General features: G+C 42.7%; 2 long non-coding RNA genes across 2 annotated transcripts in view; both read left to right on the forward strand.

Annotated features, from left to right (window-relative positions):
* LOC145510993 (uncharacterized) overlaps positions 1 to 22,298 on the forward strand; it is a 217,359-nt gene that overhangs the window by 88,019 nt on the left and 107,042 nt on the right. Inside the window, exon 2 of the long non-coding RNA XR_014057358.1 lies at positions 17,398 to 17,620. This is a non-coding gene — a long non-coding RNA (uncharacterized LOC145510993). The remainder of the gene's footprint in view (positions 1 to 17,397; positions 17,621 to 22,298) is intronic.
* On the forward strand, positions 7,261 to 14,317 carry LOC145510996 (uncharacterized). Its single transcript, XR_014057361.1, has 2 exons — positions 7,261 to 11,985; positions 13,884 to 14,317. It is a non-coding gene; the product is annotated as an uncharacterized LOC145510996 (long non-coding RNA).

The raw sequence follows: 22,298 nt of genomic DNA on the forward strand, positions 1-22,298 counted from the left end.
GCATCAGCTGTTCGCAGCTTTCCCTCTGGGACTACAAAATCAAACAGTAATATTCCTGATATGGACAGAGCCGGGGCTTCAATTATTCAGCAAGAATCCCAATTGTGCAGAGAAAGGAACAGCCAAAGTGGACTCCACACAGGCCTGGGAGAGAGAAGCTCGGCATTGTCATTTAGATCCCGCCCCTGATGTGTTGCACTCCTGGGCCTGTCTCAGAAGTTTTCTCTGTCTAGGACTTCCGGTTTGAGGTCCATCATCCACAGCTCTTGGCTGTGTTGGGCTTCCCGGGTTGCTAAGTGGTAAAAGAATCCACTTGTCAATGCAGGAGACTCCAGTTCAATCTGGGTCGTTTCAATCCCCTGGAAGAGGAAGACAACCCATTCCAGTGTTCTTACCTAGAAAATCTCATGGACAGAAGAGCTTGGTGGGCTGCAGTTGGATACAACTGAGCAGCTGAACATGCACACACACACTTGGTTGTGTTGCAGAGAATGGCAGGCCACAGTCCCTAGGATTGCAAAGAGTTGGACACAACTGAAGCCCTGGAGCATGCACACACGCACATGTGGGATTTTTTAGTGGTAACACGTGGGGTCCTTAGTTGTGGCTTGTGGGATCCAGTTCCCTAACTAGGGATTGAATCCAGGCCCCCTGCGTTGGGAGCATGGAGTCTTAGCCACTGGACCACCAGGGAAGTTCTCCACTCCAGTTTCTGTTTCCATGTCCACGTGGCTGTCTCCCCTAGAGTGTGTCTTTGTCTCTTTTGTCTCCTTTCTCTTTTAAAGATATTGACTACTGCGTTAGAATCCACCCTAATCCAGCATGATCTTGTTTTTAAATTGATTACATCTGCAAAGACATCACTTTGCCCACAAAGGCCTGTATAGTCAAAGCTACGGTTTTTCTAGTAGTCATATACAGATGTGAGAGCTGGACAATAAAAAAGGCAGAGGACCAAAGAATTGATGCCTTCAAACTGTGGTGCTGGTGAAGACTCTTGACAGTCTCTTGGACAACAAGGAGATCAAACCAGTCAATCCTAAAGGAAATCAACCCTGAATATTCACTGGAAGGACTGATGCTGAAGCTAAAGCTCCAGTACTTTGGTCACCTGATGCGAAGAGCCCACTCATTGGAGGGCTGATGCTGGGAAAGATTGAGGGCAGGAGGAGAAGGGGGTGACTGAGGAGGAGATGGTTGCATGGCATCATCGAGTCAATGGACATGAGTTTGAGCAAACTCTGGGAGATGGTGAAGGACAGGGCAGCCTGGCGTGCTGTAGTCCATGGGGTTGCAAAGAATCAGATACAACTGAGGACTGAACAACAACCACAGCAAAGACCCTATGTCCACATAAGATCACATTCACAGGTACCTCAGGTTAGAATTTAACTTCTCTTTGTTAGGGACACAATTCAACCCACAACAGAGAGTATAAAAGTGTGTATTTTTATAGGGACACAATTCAACCCACAACAGAGAGTATAAAAGTGTGTATTTTTATGTGTGGTTGTATTGGGTTGGCCAAAAAGTTCTTTAGGGCATTTCCATAAGATGTTTATGGAAAAAACTGAATGAACTTCCTGGCCAACTCAATAGTATAGGGGACAAGAGTAGAAACAGTGTTTCTCTGAATAGACAGTATTTTATAGATTTTTATTTTGGAATCATGTAAATATTCACATAATTATAGAACAAAAGTTAAATGAAAAGTTCTAGAAATTAAAAGCATAATGAAATACATGAATCACCAGAACACTGAATATGTGGCTCAACTGTATAGAAAGAAATTATTTCAAGTGACTTTAAAACACACGTTGACCTTGTTTCCCTAGTGGAATATGTCCTAAAGAAAATAGAATTGAAAAAAAATTCTCGAACTGTTTTCAGTGATCATGTGGTAGGTGGTAGTGTTGGCATTTTTATTTTAAGACTGTTGAGTGTGTATTGTGTAGATAAAGAGAGTAGTTCTGTTTATATTATTGAGAAATGAGATTTGGGGATAGGAGAAAGTACAAAAGATGTTTAACAGGAGGCTAAGTTATAAACAAGTTATAAACCTTGTAGTCCTAAAGTTAAATCAGAAATATAAATTCAAATTCATGATATATCTTACTTGAAACAACCACAAAATGCTACTAACATGTTTCTAGCTCTGTTCACTTAAAAGACTTGGAAATAAAGACCACCCCAGTAGTAATCAGCAAACTTAATGCTAAGATCCTGATCTGTCAGTACCATTTCCTTCCCAAAGAAACCAGGATTCCTCAGAAAAAATGGCAACTCTCTGGCAGGAATTGTTCACGATGAACCTGTAACATCTCATCACAGTACAGAACACAGATACCAAAAATTACCAGGGGGATTTCCAAAGGACTCAAGGGTCAGCTGGAAGAAGCCCCCAGTGCAAACATTGGGACCATTTAGTTATCAGTAGCAGTAATAACTGTTATGAACTGAAACATTTCAACTATGATTTAATAATGAATCAAAAGCAAAAATACCCTCAATGAACACCTATGGAGAGTGCCAGGGAACCAACTCATTATTTTGAAAATCAAGCATTTATCCTGCCGCTCTTACACAAATCAGACCTCAGAGTAATAAAATAATTGATGAGGGGAAGAAGTTTACTGAAATATTCAAGCCAATAAAAGAAAAAGGAAAGAAGCATAGATAACATTAGAAAGTTATCATTTTGGAATGAATGAAATAATGGAACTTGGTAATGATCACAAATGACTAATAACAGAAAAGAAAAACTTCAGGACACTAGTGTCCTTTGATATAAGAATATGCTTCACCTGTGGAGTTGTTTAGTCACTCATTTGTGTCTGACTCTTGTAACCCCATGGACTGTAGCCCACCAGGTTCCTTTGTCCATGGAATTTCCATGCAAGAATACTGAAGTGGGTTGCCATGCCCTCCTCCAGGGGATATTCCCAACCCAGGGATTGAACTTGCATCTCCTGCATTGGCAGGTAGATTCTTTACCACTGAGCCACCAGGGAAACCCATGCTATGGAGACTTACTGCCAAAAATGGAACCAAAATCCGAGGAAGCATTACGCCCTTTCAACTTAGAGGGAATACAGGGGACAGAGAAACACGGGGACAGAAACCACATCAGTGAAAGCCCAAAGCCCTAACCACCGGACCACTAGTGAATTCCCATGAAGTCCCCATCTTCTGGTCTGGGTCACTGAGACTCAGGGAGGTGGCTTACCTTGCCCAGCAGATTAGAACTCTGGCTTTCTGGTGTCCATTTCCTATATTACCTTCCAGGCTTTCCCTTATGAAACACTTTGCACTGTGGGCTATGATTTTTCCTCTGGCTCCCCCCGAACATCACAGGGATGTAAGAGTAAAATTCGAGCAGTGGGACTCTCCATAGGACAAATTGTGTGGCTTCTTCAACATGTAAGTTTCAAGGAACACCCCCCACTTTCCCCCCAAAGGGAGAGAAATAGGGATGGGACCTCTGGATTAAAAAGTCTTAAGATACATTTCAAGTGATTGCAATGTATACATTGTATTTGGAATCTTTCTCAAATGAACTAAAAGTGTTTATAAATGAGGAATTTGGGGCAATTTGAGCACTGGTTGGATATCTAATCATATTTTAGATGTGATAATGATATTGTGGTTATGTTTTGTAAAAAGAATGCGTACTGAAAAATTGGAAGAGTGGAATGACATGAGGTTTGAGATTAGCTTTAAAACAGTCTGGGTAGAGTTTAGGTGAAACTGTGAAATTGACCTTGAGTTGATAATTATTGCATCTAGGTGGTGGGTACATACTGAGCTTATTATGCTATTTTTTAAATAAATATTTGAAATTTTTTATAATAAAGACTTTTTTAAAGAGTGATATTTAGGGGAAGTTGAACAGATTACTACAGCAGGAGAGGCCTAATCAATTCTATATTAAATACATTTTATCTGCAATTGCTGCTGAAATTACTGGCAGTTTAGCTGGTAATAAATGTAGTGATGATAATAAAAACAAAAATAAACATTTATTGGTTGTTTACTATGTTCTTGTTGCTTTATATATATTACCTTACTTAATCCTCATGAAATAATTGAGATGGTAACTGAAATATCCATTTAAAAATTTTATTTATTTTTAAAGCCAATCTTTTTTTTTTGGCCATGCCATGTAGCTTGTGGGATCTTAGTTCCCTGACCAGGGATTGAACCTGGACCACATCAGTGAAAGCCCCAAGCCCTAACCACTGGACCACTAGTGAATTCCCATGAAGTCCCCATCTTCTGGTCGGGGTCACTGAGACTCAGGGAGGTGGCTTACCTTGCCCAGCAGATTAGAACTCTGGCTTTCTGGTGTCCATTTCCTATATTACCTTCCAGGCTTTCCCTTATGAAACACTTTGCACTGTGGGCTATGATTTTTCCTCTGGCTCCCCCCGAAACTTTTGTATTATTCTCTTTTCTCTCTTCTTTTTTCAAATCCTCATCCATTTCTGAAGATCCAGGTTATACCTCCCACCACTCTGACTTGTCCAGATTTCTTCCTCTTCTGGATCCTTATTTTACTTTCAATTAAGGTGGAAATTAATTGTGTGTTGACCTATGACGTCTTTCTTTTTTGAAAAAATATTTGGCTACGTTGGGTCTTAGTTGTGACACATGAGCTCTTTAGTTGTGGCACTCGGCTTCTCTCTAGTTGTGGCTTCTTGGGCTTCAGAGTTGTGTGCTCTGTAGTTGTGGTGTTTGTGCTTAGTTGCTTCACAGCATGTGGGATCTTAGTTCCCTGACCATGGATCGAACCTGCCTCCCCTGCTTGGAAGGCAGATTCTTAACCACTGGAGCACTAGGGAAGTCCCTGTCTTTCATAGTATTATCTTGAATTGCTATTAAAATCCTTGTTTAATTTTACTTGTTCAAGTCTAATGTCCCCAGCTAGATTTGTAAACATCCTGAGGGTGTAACAGTGTCTTATGCTTTGTAGCCCTCAAAAAGGTTGGCGTGATGCCTTGCATGATAAATTTGTGCTGGTTAATGGAGATTGTTTGGAGACTTGATAACTAATGGCAATCAGGATAGCTTCCTTTAGGCCAATTCTAGAGAGGGTATTTATATGTACAGAGAGAAATGACAAGTTTAAAATATTAAATTGTCCTCATAAAAGTCCATGTTCAGGGGAAATGTTTGTCCTCACTCCTCTTGTTGTCTGTGACATGACATCCTACGCTCTTCACCTCTCTCTGAATCCTATAGTCACTCTTAGTGGAGGGAGGAGGAGTGAGCCATCTACTAGGTGAGTTTGAGAAGAAGGAGTAGAGCTTGCTCATTTTTCAACCTGAGTCCCAGTTTTCTGACGCAGAGAATGCATGTACTTGCCTGTTCTTGGATCTGTAGTAACTTACACAGGACTGGTCCACCCAGTGTCTGGGTCTGGGGGAAGGAGGACTTGGTTATAGAACTCTGTATTTCCTTTGACACAGCAAATAATTTTAATTCTGTTGTGCATGCGTGCATGCTAAGTTGCATCCGACTCTGTGCGACCCCATGGACTGTAGCCTGCCAGGCTCCTCTATCCATGGGATTCTCCAGGCAAGAATACTGCTGTGGGTTGCCATTTCCTCCTCCAGGGGATCTTCCCAACCCAGGAATCAAACCCTGAGCCACTTATGTCTCCTGGATTGGCTGGTGGGTTCTTTACCACTAGTGCCACCTGGGAAGCCATTGTGCATCATTAACAAGCTCATTTAGCCCTCCTGTCTTGAGACAGATTCTCCAACAGCTTTATCAGGAACAAAAGTGTGAAAGTGTTAGTCACTCAGTTGTGTCCGACTCTTTGCGACTCCACGGACTGTAGCCTCTGTCCATGGGATTTCACAGGCAAGAATACTGGAGTGGGTTGCCATTTCCTTCTCCTAGGGATCTTCCTGACCCAGGGATCGAATCCAAGTCTCCCACATTGCAGGCGGATTCCTTACCACCTGAGCCACTGGGGGAAGCCATCAGGAACAAAGGCGATAGTTTATCATCTTCCTGGCTCTGCTTGTCAGTTCTGAACTTGACTGGGGCAAAGGAGTGTGTTACTTAGAAGCCTTTCAAACCTCAACAATGTAAAGAGTGGGTGTTTAAGAATTAATCTCCTTAGTAGCAGGAATTAACTTGATGAAAAGGCAGAGATTCTGAAGGCCTAGGTCCTGTAAGTCTATTTTGTGCAAAACAGAAACTTCAGATGGAGTGATGGAGTGGGAACCCTCCAAGGCCCCTGTCCACTGAGATGATCTGGTACTGTGCTAGAGGAGGATGATGACTGATGGGAAAGGAGATGGCAGGAGCTCCAAGGGGGTGGTTTTCACCTCAAGGGGGAGGAGCAAAGAGAAAGTGGAAAAGTCAAGTAGGATAAAAACCACATAAAAGAAGTTGTGGGATAAAGACTGAGATTGACAGAGTGAATAAAAGAGGAGGGATTTCAGACACAGAGTCTGTTTTTTAACAAGGTCAAGCGACCTCTACATTCTTTTCACTTTCTGAAATTTTAAGAATTTTGAATACTTAACTGTAATATATTCCCTTCATAATTCCATAATCAAGTGAGCGATCACAGTTTAGGAAGTTAACAAGAACATCCTCACTCTTATGAATTTTTCCCATCACACACTGCCTACATATATGAACACAGTGGTCATTGTATTATCATGAATGCTAACATTTCCCCTCAGGAAACTGATTAAACTCAAAACCTATCTTCAAATTTTTACTTAAAATCAAATTTATAAAAAGCATATCTGAACCTTGAATGGGAGAAACAATTGAAGATGGGGCATGGTCGTTCCTCTGTGTGTCATGATGAACCTGTTTGGGTTTTATGAAGTAGTGTCATGTGGAGGGGGAAAACAAACCTTAATTAGCTCATTAGCTCCGATTTTACTTTTTTAGTGTAAACAGCCTTTTGCAGAAGTTATAATTACTTATAGATGCTAATGCTGACTGTACTTTAAAAATCGAAAAATTGCTGTCACTGGAGTTGTGTCTTGAAAATATGTTTATCTATCTTAGTGCAAAAGCTCTCTAGAATCCTGGAAAGCATTAAAAAAAATTTTTTTTGAGGCACTTAAGCTCAACAGCTAATGGAAGATCATGTATTTAAATAATTTACACTTCCATCTGGTTTGAAGAACACCAGGTGGAAATTGCTGATCAGGATGAGTCTGCTACGTGGAAGGCAATGTTTGCTCAAAATAAATGAAAGACAAACATTTCCACGTGTCCCATCTTTCTGTCTGTGTGGGTAGACTCCTGTCTCCTGCTCTCATCATATTCTCTGGTCCCAGATCCTGTCTCTTACGTCCACTGTGTACTGATGGGGTTCCAGAAGGAACGACGCAATGAGTGACTTCCTCTGTTTTATTTTCTTCCTCACAATCTTTTGATCATAAGCAATCATTGTCTGCCTCTCTCATCCTTTCGCCCTGCCAACCTGAAATCAAAAGGGGCTGTCCCCTTGCTGCGGGAGAGAGGGAGCTGAGCTTCCTGGATGTGCTGCTCCTTGTTGCCGGGCCAACTGGCAACTTGTATGTTTCCCACTGAGCTTCACAGTGTGTTGTCAAAAGCATGGTTTTGTGAGTTGACTTTTGATCGGCACTTACTGTATCTTACCTGTCAACTCCGCAGCAGACTTCCTCATTTACGGCATGTGGCCTGCGAGCACAGACCAAACCCTTCCAGCCAAGAAGAGCCCCACAGAGCACATGGCTCTGCTCCCCGGCTCTCTCCGGCTCATCCTGTTTTGTCAGATGCCTTCTCCCGTGTGAGGACGTTTTCGGCGTGTATGAGTGTCTGCATGTCTGCCTGTGTCATTTTAGGGCAGATAAAAGAATGGGAACCATTCCTGTTGTGAAACCGACACAGTCAAAAAATGGAACTTTTTGTTTCAGCATCGTAAGGAAGATTTCCCGGCTACGAAGGGTAATTGTTCCCAGGGCAGTGAACCAACTCACCTACCAGTGTCTCAGCTTACATAGGGGAGCAGGAAATGGTTATCACAAACAGAGTCAGAGCTGAGAAAAGCAGCCTTTCTGGTCCATGTGCTTCAAAACCTTATGGCCTCCATGCACTACCAGTGTGACATAAAAGTTTGCCTACCCAGCCTCTGAGACTCCCCAGGGAAACAAGATCACAACGTCTGCAGCACCTTCAAACTCATCTTCTTGTCCAAAGCCAAACAAAATACAAATTCCAAGTGTGTCGAGTTTTATTCTAGGTTTAGAAGTAACACTTTTCCGAGTCATTTCTAAATTCGACAGTCTTCCTCTCTCATTGCTAGAAATAGCCTGAGCTGGACTTGGCTGGGTGTGGGGAGACCTTGGGTAGTGCCTGAAATGACTGCTTCTCTGGCTATCACAGCTATCGGGGAATCTCTGAGAAAGGAGCCCTTTGTTTCCTGTAAAAATAATATGGGTGACGGGAAGGGAAATTGTTGGATGGAATTGCTTGGGGGCATTTTTCGATATTGTTAGGCCACTCAACTTGAAACGGGCAGTAGTCATTCCTATCATCACTTTCCCTGCTCAGCTGTTTTTAAAAAATTAATTAAAAAAAAAATCAGCTATGCTTGCTCTTCTTTGTTGCAAGCACACTTTCTCTAGTTGTGTCGAGCAGGGGCTACTCTTCATTGCAGTGCACGGGCTTCTCATTGTGATGGCTTCTCTTGTTGCAGAGCATAGCTCTAGGTGCTCAGGCTTCAGTAGTTGTGACACATGGGCTTAGTTGCTTCATGGCACGTGGAATCTTCCTGAACCAGGGATCGAACCCTGGACCAGGATCATTCCCTGCCTTGGCAGGCAGATTCTTACTGAACCACCGGGGAAGACCTCCCTGCTCATCTCTTGGCTACACATTTGGGAGTAGACTGGAAAGGGGGCTTGCTAGGAGCTGTGGGCATTGAGACACCACTATGGCCTCCTCTCCCTCCCCACGTATAGCCTGGGAGTGGCAAGGGGCTGAGGCTGGTATATGTGGAACTGGGGGCTCCCAACAGTCCCTGTGTTCTCAGCCCCCTTCATGTGGTACCACCCCAGGTGTCACACTGCCTTATGAAATATGGAAAGCATATGTCAGAACCAGCTTGGCGAGCTTGGGGGGATACTGCCTAATAACTTAATGTCACATTGAGCACATGGGGCTCATGATGGGGGGCTCTGAAAATGCCTTCATTCATCTCCCACAATGCTTTTTTACCCCTTCTGCCCTTAGGACTCTACATGTGTGCCAAGTGGCCAAGTCATGTTCAACTCTTTTGCAACCCCATGGACTGTAGCCCACCAGACTTCTCTGTCCATGGGATTTTACAGGCAAGAATACTGGAATGGGTTTGCCATTTCCTTCTCTGGGGGATCTTCCCAACCCAGCAATTGAACCCGCTTCTCCTGCGTACCAACCCAGCAATTGAACCCGCTTCTCCTGCGTACGGCAGCCCGGAGAGCCATCTTTACTTCGATGTCATGATAGCTGGCCGTCATCTTCCTCTCTTTGAAAATCCCAGAGTCAGACACCGGTCCAAGATGTACCCCCAGCTCTAGAGGATGCATGGCAGGCTCTCAGAGGGGTCTCATTGAAATCCTTTCTTTAGACTTGAAGTCAGTGGCATGCATTGACTTGTATCCCAAGTCCCTTAATCTTGGGGAGGGCTGCCACTCACAGCATACAGAAGTTCTCCAAAAAGTCCCCTTATAATCTCTCTCTCTCTCTCTTTTTTTTTCCAGTACTCCTAATCTTTTCTTCACTGAGGATGGGTAGTCAGCAAAGCATTAAATCCCAGTTCTTAAGCAAGTCCCATGCACATTCTAACTGGTGGTCTTGCATCTCACTTTGAAATGTGATATTTATTGTCTTGCAGCCTCTGCTTAAATTAAAGTCAAAATGGTTTATTTAACATCTGGTTACGTTAAATCAAAGTTTGAGTTTAAAAACCGAAGCATTATGTTCATATGGATATGTGAATATCTTTGCATCCTAAGTTGAACAACATAAAATTTAAAGTTTGTCTTCAGCATCCTCTTTAAGTAATTACATGTGTATTTGAATGAAGAGCTCAAAGGGGAAACAAAATCTCCTTTAAGTTGAGAAGTTCTATTGCTTGCTTCTAACTAGACAATATTGTAAGCCTCCGGAGGCAGGCAGAAGAATTATTCATATTTCGGACCCTTTTCTCCAATAGCACAATGTTTTTCAGCAGCCAAGTGGAATAGTTTTCAAAATGGAAGAGTTGAGATTAACAACAAAAGCAATAATTAAACCAACAGTACTTAATAGACCATACATACTGTCCTAGTTCTTAAGTGCTGTGTGGAAAGGAAATTGGCCATCAGACCCTCACAACAGTCATATGTGAGGTGATGTTATTCTCATTTGATAAAATTTTAGTAACTTAAGGTCAAATAGATTTTAGATGACGGAGTTTAGATTTTAATCCAGGAAGTCCAACTTCATAGTTGATTTTCTTCAAACGATTGAATTGAGTGATTTGAAGCTTGAAATTTCCTGTAAAACAGGGCAACCTAGAGCATTATACACTTTCTCAGTCCTTTGACTTCACTTAATTCAGCCATTTCATTTCATTTACTTATTTTAAATAATCTTGCCAGTTGAAATGGTCTGCTTCTGTGAGCATGGGAGTATCAGGGCAAAGAGAAACTAAGGTGTATTTGACCTGTTAGTTTCACGTGTACAGTGTAATGATTCAATATTTGTACATATTGTGAAGTGATTCCCACAATAAGTCTAGTTTATATCCGTTACTGTACATAGTTGTAACATTTCTTTTTTTGTGTTATGAGAACTTTTAGGATCTATTCCCTTAGCAACTTTCAAATATGCAATACTGTCTTGTTAACTATAGTCACCACGCTATATATACATTACATGTTTATGGCTTACTGATTTTATAACTGGAAATTTATATCTGTTGACCACCTTCATCCATTTTAGTCACACCCCATTCCTACCTTTGGCAAAAACCAATCTGTTCTTTGTATCCGTGAGCTCATTTTTGTGTGTTATTTTTTGCTTTTGGATTCCACATTTAAATGATATCACATGGTATTTTTCTGACTTACTTAACGGAGTGTCCTCAGGGTCTGTCCATGTTGTTACAAATGGCAAGATTTCATTCTTTTTTATGGCTGAGTATTATTGTTGTTGTTTTCAGTCGCCCAATTGTGTCTGACTCTTTGTGACCCCGTGGACTGCAGCACTCCAGGCCTCCCATCCCTCACCATCTTGGAGTTTGCCCAAGTTCTTGTTCATTGCATCAGTGATGCTGTCCAGCCATCTCATCCTCTGATGCCCTTTGCTTCTTCTGCCCTTAATCTTTCCCAGCATCAGGGACTTTTTCAATGAGTCATTTGTTCACATCAGATGACCAGAATACTGGAGCTTCAGCTTCAGCATCAGTCATTCCAGTGAATATTCAGAGTTGACTGGAGGAGGGAATGGCAAACCATCCCATATACTTGCTGTGAGAACCTCATGAACTGTATAAAAGGCTGAGTATTATTCCACTGTCGATCTATATCACACTTTCTTTATCCATTCAGCTGTTGATGGACATTTAGGTTGTTTCCATGTCTTGGCTATTGTTATAATACTGCAGTGAATGTGGGGGTGCGTATAGCTCTTTGAATTAATGTTTTCATTTTCTTCAGGTAAATACCCAGAAGCAGAATTTTTAACTTTTTGAGGAAACTCCATACTGTCTTCCATAGTGATTGTACCAATTTGGCAAGGTTTTTTTTTTTTTTAAACCACTTTATTGAGGTATGTTTTACATGTAAAGAGCTGTGCATGTTAAATGTATACAACTTGATGAGTTTGGGGATAAGCATAGACTCATGAGGGCTTCCCTTGAAGCTCAGTTGGTGAAGAATCTGCCTGCAGTGCAGGAGACCTAGGTTCGATTCTCGGGTCAGGAAGATCCCCTGGAGAAGGAAATGGCAACTCACTCCAGTATTCTTCCCTGGAGAATCCCATGAACAGAGAAGCCTGGCAGGCTACAGTCCATGGTGTCGCAAGAGTCGGACATGACTTAGTGACTCAACCACCATCACCGTACACCTGTGAAACTATCGCCTCCATCAATGCCATAGATATTTATATTTCATCTCCCAAAATTTCCTCCAGCTCCCTTGATTATCATTATCATTTTTTGGGGTAGTGAGAAGGCTTGACATTCCATCTACTCTCTTAGCAAATTTTCAGTATAAAGTAAGTGTGTTAGCTGTATGCTCCACGCTGGATAGCAGATCTTCAGAACTTATTTATCTTGCATAACTAGAACATTGACCATCACTTTCTCATTTTTCTCTCCCTCCTGTCAAGGAAGAAAGGTTGTTTTTTTGTTTTTTTTTTTTTTTTGGCAATGCCTCATGGCAAGTAGAATCTTAGCTCCCCTACCAGGGATCAGACATGTACCTGTGCAGTGGAAGTGTGGAGTTTCAGCTACTGGTCGGCCAGGGAAGTCTAAAAGAAGAGCAAGTTTTACAAGAATGGGGCTAAATGTTCTTCTGTAAACTTTCTTTGACACTTTCATCAACCTTTAAGAGACTTCTGTTTAGTACATTTTTTTCAATGAATAGCGTTATCATTGCTACTGCCTCACTGATCTGCTTGCTATTTTCTTGGAACCCAAGGACTTCTTTACTCAGGTTGGTATTTATAGACCCAGAACGGGCCATTCTGTAACTGTATTTGGTTGGCTTCCTAAATAAAGGGAAAGGTCAGGTCTGAAACTGACCATTTGGAAAACTCAAGTGGACCAATACCCGATGTACCTTAATGACTCCCCCTATTTATTTCACTGTCCCTTGAGTGGATTAGCTTTGACTTAGTCTGTGTGCCCTCCTGGATGAGGGAAGGTGTGTGTTTAGTTCAGGCTGTATCTTTTGCAGTGATTCTTAAACAGTGGTTTTAACAACTCTGTTGGATGATTGTGTGAGTTTCAGGAGCCACAGTGAAACAAGTGACTGATCAAGAGATTTTTTCTGTATTTCCAAAGGACACATGGCTGGAGGACTTTGGGCCACGTGAATACGGAGCAGATGTGGGCATGCCGATTCTTGTGGCTTTGCCTCTAAGACAGAACTGAGCCATCCATTCTGCCTTTCCCCACCTCTCACCCAGGACTTCAGATGTTTTCTAGGTTTTACCGACACATGTTTCTTTCCAACTGCCCCTTTAATCATTTTGAGCACCTTGAGACTAAGATAGACTCTCCAGGTAGTGGTGGGCTCCCCACACTTCTGCTTTGATACCGAGAATTTTAAATTTCTTTTTTCCCCCCAACATCTTATGAATCTGTGATGAGGGTGAATAAAAAAAGATCTCTAGAAAATTATGCCCTTTCACTGTTGTGCTAAATGTAATCCAAGTGAAAGCAGTGTGTCAGATTCAGGACAGCCCCTCACCCCCACCCCCAGATCTCCTATGGACACACTGTCTCCCCTAAGAATTTCCTGTAGAGTATGCTTTATTCTTTACTTGTTCAGCAAATATTTGTTGAGTATTTACTCTGCCAAGTCACTGTTTGGGGTGTGGGGATGTGAGTGAACAAAAGGAGACAAAAATCTCTGCCTTAAGGAAAGGTGCAGGACAGGGATGCCGGGTGTACCGCAGTCCATGGGGTCGCAAAGAGTCGGACACGACTGAGTGACTCAACAACAGCAAAATGAGAGCTGACATTTTCATGGGTAGAGACAGAAAATAAGACAAATTAGTAACATACATAGGGTGTTAGGGGCTTCCTTGGTGGCTCATATGGTAAAGAATCTGCCTGCAATTCGGGTTACCTGGGTTCGATCCCTGGGCTGGGAAGATCCCCTGTAGAAGGGAATGGCAACCCACTCCAGTATTCTTGCCTGGAGAATCAATCCCATGGACTGGTGAGCTACAGTCCATGGGGTTGCAAAGCATCAGATACGACTGAGCTACTAACACACACACACACACACACACACACACACACACAATGTATTAGAGATATATGCTGTGAAGAAAAATAAAACAGAGAAGCTGGGGTAGGGGTGTGGTTTAATTTCCAGTAAGACCATCATTAAGGGAAGCTTACTGGGAAGGCGATGTGTGAGCAGACTTGAAGGAGAGCAGGACGTGATCCATGCAGAGACTGGGGAAGATTCTGGGAGCATTGTGACTCTTAGAAGAGCTGCTGCTTGGGAGGATCCTATGGCTTGGTCCTTTTTGGTATTGCATCTCTGGGATCAGATCCGAGCTCAGTTGACCTCCCAAAGTCAGGGCAGAGTCAGTGAGACTCTCAGGAAGAAAATTGATGGAAAGGAAAAGCCCGTCACAGCAGACTGCTGATGGGCTTAGAAAGAAAAGTGAAAGTGTTGTTTGCTCAGTCGTGTCCAGCTCTTTGTGACCCCATGGACTGTAGCCCGCCAGCCTCCTCTATCCATGGAATTCTCTGTCAAGAATACTGGAGTGAGTTGCCATGCCCTTCTTCAGGGTGTCTTTTCCACCCAGGGATAAAACCCAGGTATTCAGCATTTCAGGCAGACTCTTTACCATCTGAGCTACCAGGGCTTAGAGACCTACCCTTTGACTCCTAAGGAGATACTCTTCTTTTTCCATTCTCAGGTACAGAATCCGGTTTCTCCTTGTCTTGTCTGTTATGCCAGATTTAGCCAACTGCAAGGTTAAAGGGGCTTAGTTCACACAGCACTGTCCTCACTTCTGATGCCAAGTGCAGGTTTGGGGGAGAGTTCCCCAAACCACTGTCAGTTTCAGTAATTTGCTAGAAGGACTCTCAGAGCCCACTGAAATCTGTCACTCACTGTTCTGGTTTATAACAGAGAAAGGATATAGGTTAAAATCAGCCTGGGGAAGAGATGAATAAGGCAGAGTCCGTGAGGGTTCCAAATGCTCAGTGTCCAGTGGTCCTTTCCGTGGGGAGATGTGGACAGCATTCATTCTGCCTACATCCATGTGTAATAACATGCACAAGGTATTTTCCACTAGGGAAGCTCACCTGAGCCTCGGTATTCAGCGTTTTTATGGGGCTCCATCGCAAATTGCCCATATGGCTGTTTTTCAGTCTTCAGCCCTTCCAGAGATGGTTGATACCTTTAGTTTCGAATTCCTCCAGAGAGCAGCTGATCCATGTAGCCTAAGATAAATCGCACTGTTAGACTGTCTGGTGGCCAAAGCCCCTGGGCAAACAAAGACCCTGCTATTAGCCATGACCTTCCAGGAGCCTGGAGTCTCAGTGGCTGAGGGCAAAGGCCAGACCTCTTTGTGGGACAGGATTAATTCCTCACTGCAGAGTTTGTAACATACAGTTATTCTTCTCCATATTTGTTCTCATAACATCATTCATAACTGCTCTTCACCGAAAAGAATCCACATGCTAGGTAGGAAGGCAGAGATGGAGCTGGGGGCTCTTCATCTGTACACATAAGAGGACCACACATTTCATATTTGCATTTTAGGTTTCTTTACTATTGAATACCTAGTAGATAGCTTTAAACAACATTCTTCTCATTGTCTTTTGTCCCTTTCGGGGGCAAGAGGGAAAACATGGACTCATGGAAAACAATAGGTGTATATTCTGCACAAAATCATCGAAGGTAAGTAAACTAATAGCACATAGATTTAAATGTTTACTGGTTTGTGTCAGTGTCTGGTTATACAATGAATAATTCATATCAAACTAGTAGAATGTAACATTTACATAAAATAATACTTTGCAAATTTATGGTAAGTACTAATTACTTGCCTTATTTGCCATGACTATGATATTAAATATTCATAAAAATGTGATTATTTCTTTGATTTGGCAGGCATTTAGATTTCTCTACAGCTTTTCACACTGCTAATTTTAATCCAGTAAATTATCTGGAAGAAAACAGTATGCAGCCTAAAAACTGTTCAAAATTCACTCCAACATTGAGCACATTATGGACGTAATGATCCGTTACCACCAAACTTCAAGAAGGTCTTAGAAGGAAACTGAGAATTAAACAAAGAAATATGGAGGCCATCATCATGATTTATCAGATATGTTTATTAGGAGATTTTTAGAAAAATACATGTTAAGGACAGTCTTTAGAAATACCACCTTGATATACAACAAATGCATTTGGGGATGTTTTGCTCCCGCCAGGGGCCAGTTTAAGGGAATTTAGCAGGACTCTGCCAGCGTTCATTTCCCAGCTTGATGTGCAGCGAGGTTATTATTTGTGAGGCACATTTGTGCAGGAACCCGAATTGTGGGCCAGTGCTCTGGAAATGGGCTTCTTGTGGGATCCGGGTGGGGGCGCACCTCCTCCCTTTCTTACCACTGCAGTTTAAGTTGGGTGATCTCCTATTCTTGAGAACAAACTCAGAGTTCCATAGCACAAGACGCAGGTCAGAGGAGACTGTAGTGAAGGACTTGAATATTTTATGTTCTGTTAACTTATAATGACTCTGGTAATAATTTATCTGCTTTCTTTGGTCCAGTGAACACAAAATGGAACTCTCTTACAGATAGCCTGTATTCTCTGGTCCAGAAATTCAGAGCGGAACAAGAGGGTAACCCTTGGGAGCTAAAGGTCTAGGGACCTAAGAGAGAGAGAGGTGGTGGGAGAAGATGGCAGGGAGGGAGGTGGAGATTGTCAACCAGTAGCTCACTCACCAGAAACTAGTTGCAGGGAGGGACTTCCCTGGTGATCCAATGGTTAAACCTTTGCCTTCCAGTGTGAGGGCTGGTTTGATCCCTGGTCAGGGAACTAAGATCCCACATGCCTCACAGCCAGAAAACCAAAGCATAAAACAGAAACATTATTGTAGCAAATTCAATAGAGATTTTAAAAATGGTCTGCATCAAAGAAAAAATCTTAAAAAGAAAAAAATAGTTGCAGGGAAATGGCAGAAAGGGACCAGACACTGGTATTGCTAGTTTACCTCTTGGCTTCTGTTGCTGAATCCTCTATGAGACAAAGAGATTCCACAACCTAAAGTTCCTCTGGAAGCTGGTATTCATCAGGGTGAGTTTTATTACCTGTCCCTGGAGCTGGAGCTGGGAAACACTCTCGGGTTTGTTCACACCTGTTTATGAAAAGTGCTGGGCTCAGGTCAGGGTCGTGGTGCTGAACAACAACAACAAAAAGATGACAGCTCTGAAGAGTCGTGTCCTTAGAGTATAAGCCCAAGGTTATATTCTGGAGGTGGGAGATTGATGACTCAGGGTCGCTAGAAGAGGGCAGGTCATGTGGCAGATAAACACGAGGTGACAGAAGGTGAGGGCCCTTCTTTTATAAACCTTAAGGCAGATTCAAAAGGAAAATTACAATTGAAAATTTTAAAGGGTAACATTTCCACAAAGCCTCTAACCTCATGAATAAGAGTGTTCTGTCTTTGCAGGTGAATGTGACCTGGTAACCAGAGCTCTGGAAAGGGACACCCAACAGCACTTCCTGAAGGAAGACAGCTTGCTTTGTTCATCAGGCCGGGAGGCATGAGGTTCAGAGCAGACAGCTGGCATGGGCGTGACCACTGCTAAGTGAGTCCAACTTCTCTTTCCTCAGTGTCCTCGCCTGAACTAAGGAGAAGGATCTACAGGGCTTGGCATGGTGGCTGGCATGGGGTAAGTGCTTCATAAATTATAACTAATATTTTAACTATTATGTGTAAGAAGTTAAAATGGAAAAACATCACTTAGTTGAATGTCTGTTCATGGAAGGAAGGATTTTAGATAGTTGAATGGCATTTGCTGAGATGATTGGATTTAGTGCATGGCATGGTTATGTGATGGTAGACCAGCATGATCTGGTGAAAGTCAGCTACTGCCTCTCTGAACCGCCTGACTCAGTCTTGAACCGCCTGACTTATTCCACAGGAGTGAGTGAAGAGGACTTTTCAGTTTGAGAGTCAAGATGAACCTCAGTTCCAGAACTCTTCTGATTCTGGTTGCTCTGGTTACATTCTAGATCAGGAGTTCCTAATCAGGCATCCCTAAATAACTGTTGGTCTTAGACTTTCTAAGGAATCTGTGAGCATTTGGAAAGGGAATGTAAAATTGTATGTATATGCATTTTTCTGCACAGAAAGCCTTTAACTGTGTTCAGATTATTAAAGAGTTTGGGAATCTTCAAATTTTCAGAAATGGTCTGGATGAAATGGTCCTTTTAATGAGCACTACCTAGAAGCAGAGGTTTCCAGACGCCAGATGAGGCTTGGACAGTGATTAAGAGAGAAGGAGTCTTGTCTGAGTTCATTTTGTCATTAGAAGGACCTCTACGATGTTAACTTTCTTGGCAGGTCACTGATCACTGAGTTTGTACTCAACAGAATTTATTTGGTCATTTCCCCAAAGATTGCTATTTAACTGTAGCTGCCTCATCCTTCCTTGTATAATTGTTACTTTTGAGCCCCAAGGGCCAGGATTTACATTTATAACAAATGTTACAATCATGCTATACAATCATGTCAAATTTTCTGGTAATTTTCCTACATTGAAATAATTTTGAATCCTGATTCTGTCATTCAGTATATTTTATGATACTCTCTATTTCCTTTCAGTCATAAATAAGATAATCATGTTGTCTAAATATATATGGAAAATCCTGTGTCCATTTAAAAATACTCTTTTGCTTTTGAAAAAAAATATTCAGGCTTATTCAAATTTTTCTACATAAGACATTGTTATCATCTTCCTGGCAAAATAGGCATGATATTTACAAATCAGTTTTGAATCCCTTGTTATTGAGGTGATAGATTAGGGGAAAGCAAGAATAGATTAGAATATGTTACTCCTTTTTAGCCAAAGCCTTCTTGTGTCATTGTTTTGAAAATTAGCAATGATCCATGAATGTGATTTGCCTAAATTGAGGCTGTTAAAAAAAAAAAAAAAATGCAAGGAATGTTATAGTAGAGTGTGAAACTATTCTGACCCAATTTTTACTTCCCCAACAAACCCACACAAAGTCCTCAGAAAATCTGCTGCAAGATGGCACAGTATAAAATGACTATGTATAAGTTCACCCCACCCACATCCCTCTCCCCACCTAGGTTGCTAGCCTCGCTTCTCACAAGGGGGAAATGTAAACTGTGTGCTTGTTTGCTCTGAAGTCTGTGCTAAGTCACTTTAGTCATGTCGACTCTTGCGACCCTGTAGCCCACCAGGCTCCGCCGTCCATGAGATTCTCCAGGCAAGAATACTGGAGTGGGTTGCCATGACCTCCTCTAAGGGATCTTCCTGACCCAGGGATCGAACTTGTGTCTCTCATGCCTCCTGCATTGGCAGTGGGTTCTTTACCACTAGTGCCACCTGGGAATCCCCTGTGTAGCACCTACTGAATGGCTTTTCTAAGCCGTGCCCCAGCCTTCTCTGTGCTTACTTTGTAGGTTTGAGAAACAGGAGCCAAAAGTTGCCTTGAAGTCAGAGATTCACTCAGATAGAACCTCTCTGGCTCCTCAAACAAATCATAGAACTAAAGCCTACACTTTCAGAAAAACTAAAAAAACGCTAACATTTTAAAGGGAGGAAAAAAAAAAATCCTGTCTCCCAAGAAAAACTACATAGCATACTTCATTTCCTTTCCTATTAGTCTGCTCCCTGAAAGTTTATTATTATTTTTTAAAAAGTTTTTTTAAAAAATGTGGACCATTTTTAAAGTCTTTATTGAATCTGTTACAATATTGCCTCTGTTTTATGTTTTGTGCTTTTGGCCCCGAGTCATGCGGGAATCTTAGCTCCATGACCAGGGATGGAACCTGCATCCCCTGAATTAGATGGTGAAGTCTTAACCATTGGAGCACTAGGGAAGTCCTTATTACTGCTATCATCTATTATTATTATTATTTTATTTATTTTTTATTAGAAGATAATTGCTTTACAGTGTTGTATTAGTTTCTGCTATACAATAACGTGCATCAGCTCTAAGTTTTATTGTTATTATTATTATTAATCATCCTGACAAGGACATGTCTGTTATCCTGACTGTGGGCAGAGGGGCATAGAAAGGCATGGGAGGAAGGAGGTTTCCAGGAAAGCCCAAGTAAAACGATGCACAGGAGGTCAGAGTGGTTCAGGGCACCATCGGCAGCTGTGGGCACCATCTGACTGAGCCAAGCGTGGCCTCCGAGCTGCCTCCACAATATGTGGGGCTTACGGGAGATCCAGGCCCGGCTGCCGAATGTCATTTCCCATAAAGGAGCTGGCTGAATTGGCACCGGTTCCGCCCTGAGCAAATGCGCTGGCGAGGAGGCCTGAGTGAGGCCTTCATTTACCCAAGTCTCTAGGAGGAACGCAAAGGGCGGAGGAAACGGTTCCTTTGTTAACACGGAGATAACGTTGTTTGCCTATGTTAATTTAAAAGGAGACGTCAAACAGCTGGTTCTTAAAAGTCAAATCTGAGCCCTACTCTTGGAGCGTTTCACTGAACTGGAGTATAATTAAAAACATAAACCATGAAAAAGGGGAGGCATCGCTAGATGGCTTCCACTCCTGGGACTCTCACCCAACCTGACATCAGACAAGCCCTTGGCTGCATTCGCAGTACTCAGCTGCTGTTTTGCAGGTGGTTCCGTTGACCACAGCTGCCATCCTTGTCCAAATCGAACATGACTGGATGCGGAGTGGTCAGCTCCCTGGAGTCAGTGTAGAGAGTATTTCTAGGAGCTGCTTGAAAAATGTGATGTCTGGAAACAGTGCATGCATGCTAGTAAGTAGTTTCAGTCCTGTCTGACTCTGTGTGACACTATGTATTATAGCCCACCAGGCTCCTCTGTCCATGGAATTCTCCAGGCGAGAATCCTGGAGTAGGGTTACCATGCCCTCCTCTAGGAACATATTTATGGTAGTTTATGATAGCTTAGTTGGTAAAGAATCTGTTTGCAATGCAGGAGACCCTGATTCTGTTCCTGGGTCGGGAAGATCCGCTGGAGAAGGGATAGGCTACCCACTGTAGTATTTTGAGCTTTCCTTGTGGTTCAGCTGGTAAGAAATCTGCCTGCAATGCAGGAGACCTGGGTTAGATCCCTGGGTTGGGAAGATCGCCTGGAGAAGGGAAAGGTTACCCACTCCAGTATTCTGGCCTGGAGAATTCCATGGACTATACAATCCATGGGGTCACAAAGAGTCGGATACGACTGAGCGACTTTCACTTTATGGGTACGTTGTGTGGGCTTTTAACTGTTGAATTGGAAGGATCTCCTCTTTAAATGTCATTGCACTGCCCTGACACTTTTATGCTGCTGGGGATAAAGTGTGAGGACTTTAGAGACAAGGTGGCCGGCCATGAATCCATGGGTATCCATGAGCACCAGCTTTGCTGATGGCTCAGTGGTAAAGAATCCGCCTGCTCTTGCAGGGTTCTTCCTGACCCAGGGATTGAACCCTGGGTCAGGAAGAACCCCTGAAGAAGAAAATGGCAGCCCACTCCAATATTCTTGCCTGGAGAATCCCATGGACAGAGGAGCCTGACAGACTACAGTCCATGAGGTCGCAGAAGAGTCAGCAACTTAACCACAACAATCCATGAGCCCTTTTCAATTTCAGGAAGAAGGAACTCAAGGCAATGCAAAATGGCACAGGGAAGGCTGACATATGTTCTGTCTAGTGCTGTGCAGAGTGGGGGAGCTCATATTCTAAGCGAGTCTGAGAATGAAGCAAGACTCACGGTACATTAATTTCCTGGGGGCTGTGATAATGTAATACCCAAACTGGGTGGCTTCAAACAACAGAAATTTATTGTTTTGGAGTTCTGGAAGCTGCAGGTCCAAAATCAAGGCGTTATCAGGGTCAGACTCCCTCTGAAGCCTCCAAGGGAAGATCCTTCCCCCATGTCTTCCAGCTTCTGGGAACCTCAGATGTTCCTTGGCTTGTGACAGCATCACTTTATTATTTATTCATTTATTTTAAAAATGTATTTATTTGGCTGTGCTGGGTCTTACTTGAGGCACATGGGATCTTCGACCTTCATTGTGGCTTTCTCACTCTTAGTTGCAGCATGTGGAATCTAGTTCCCTGACCAGGGATCAAAACTGGGAGCACTGAATCTTAGTCCCTGGACCACCAGGGAAGTCTTAGCATCGCTTGAATCTTTGCCTGTTCTTCCTTTGCCTTCTCCCCATGTCTCTGTGTCATCACACGGCTCTTCCTTCTGTGTTTCTCTCTTTTATAAGGACACAGTCATATTGGATTAAGAGCCCACTTACTCCAGTATGACCTCCGCTTCAGAGTCAGGTGTGCAAAAGTATCCTGAGATACTTGCGTCGCTTCAGTCATATCCAACACTTTGCAACCCTATGGACTGTAGTCC

This window comes from Giraffa tippelskirchi, chromosome 6, assembly GCF_054371585.1.
Source record: "Giraffa tippelskirchi isolate mGirTip1 chromosome 6, T2T-mGirTip1v1.2.pri, whole genome shotgun sequence".
Lineage (NCBI taxonomy): Eukaryota > Metazoa > Chordata > Mammalia > Artiodactyla > Giraffidae > Giraffa > Giraffa tippelskirchi.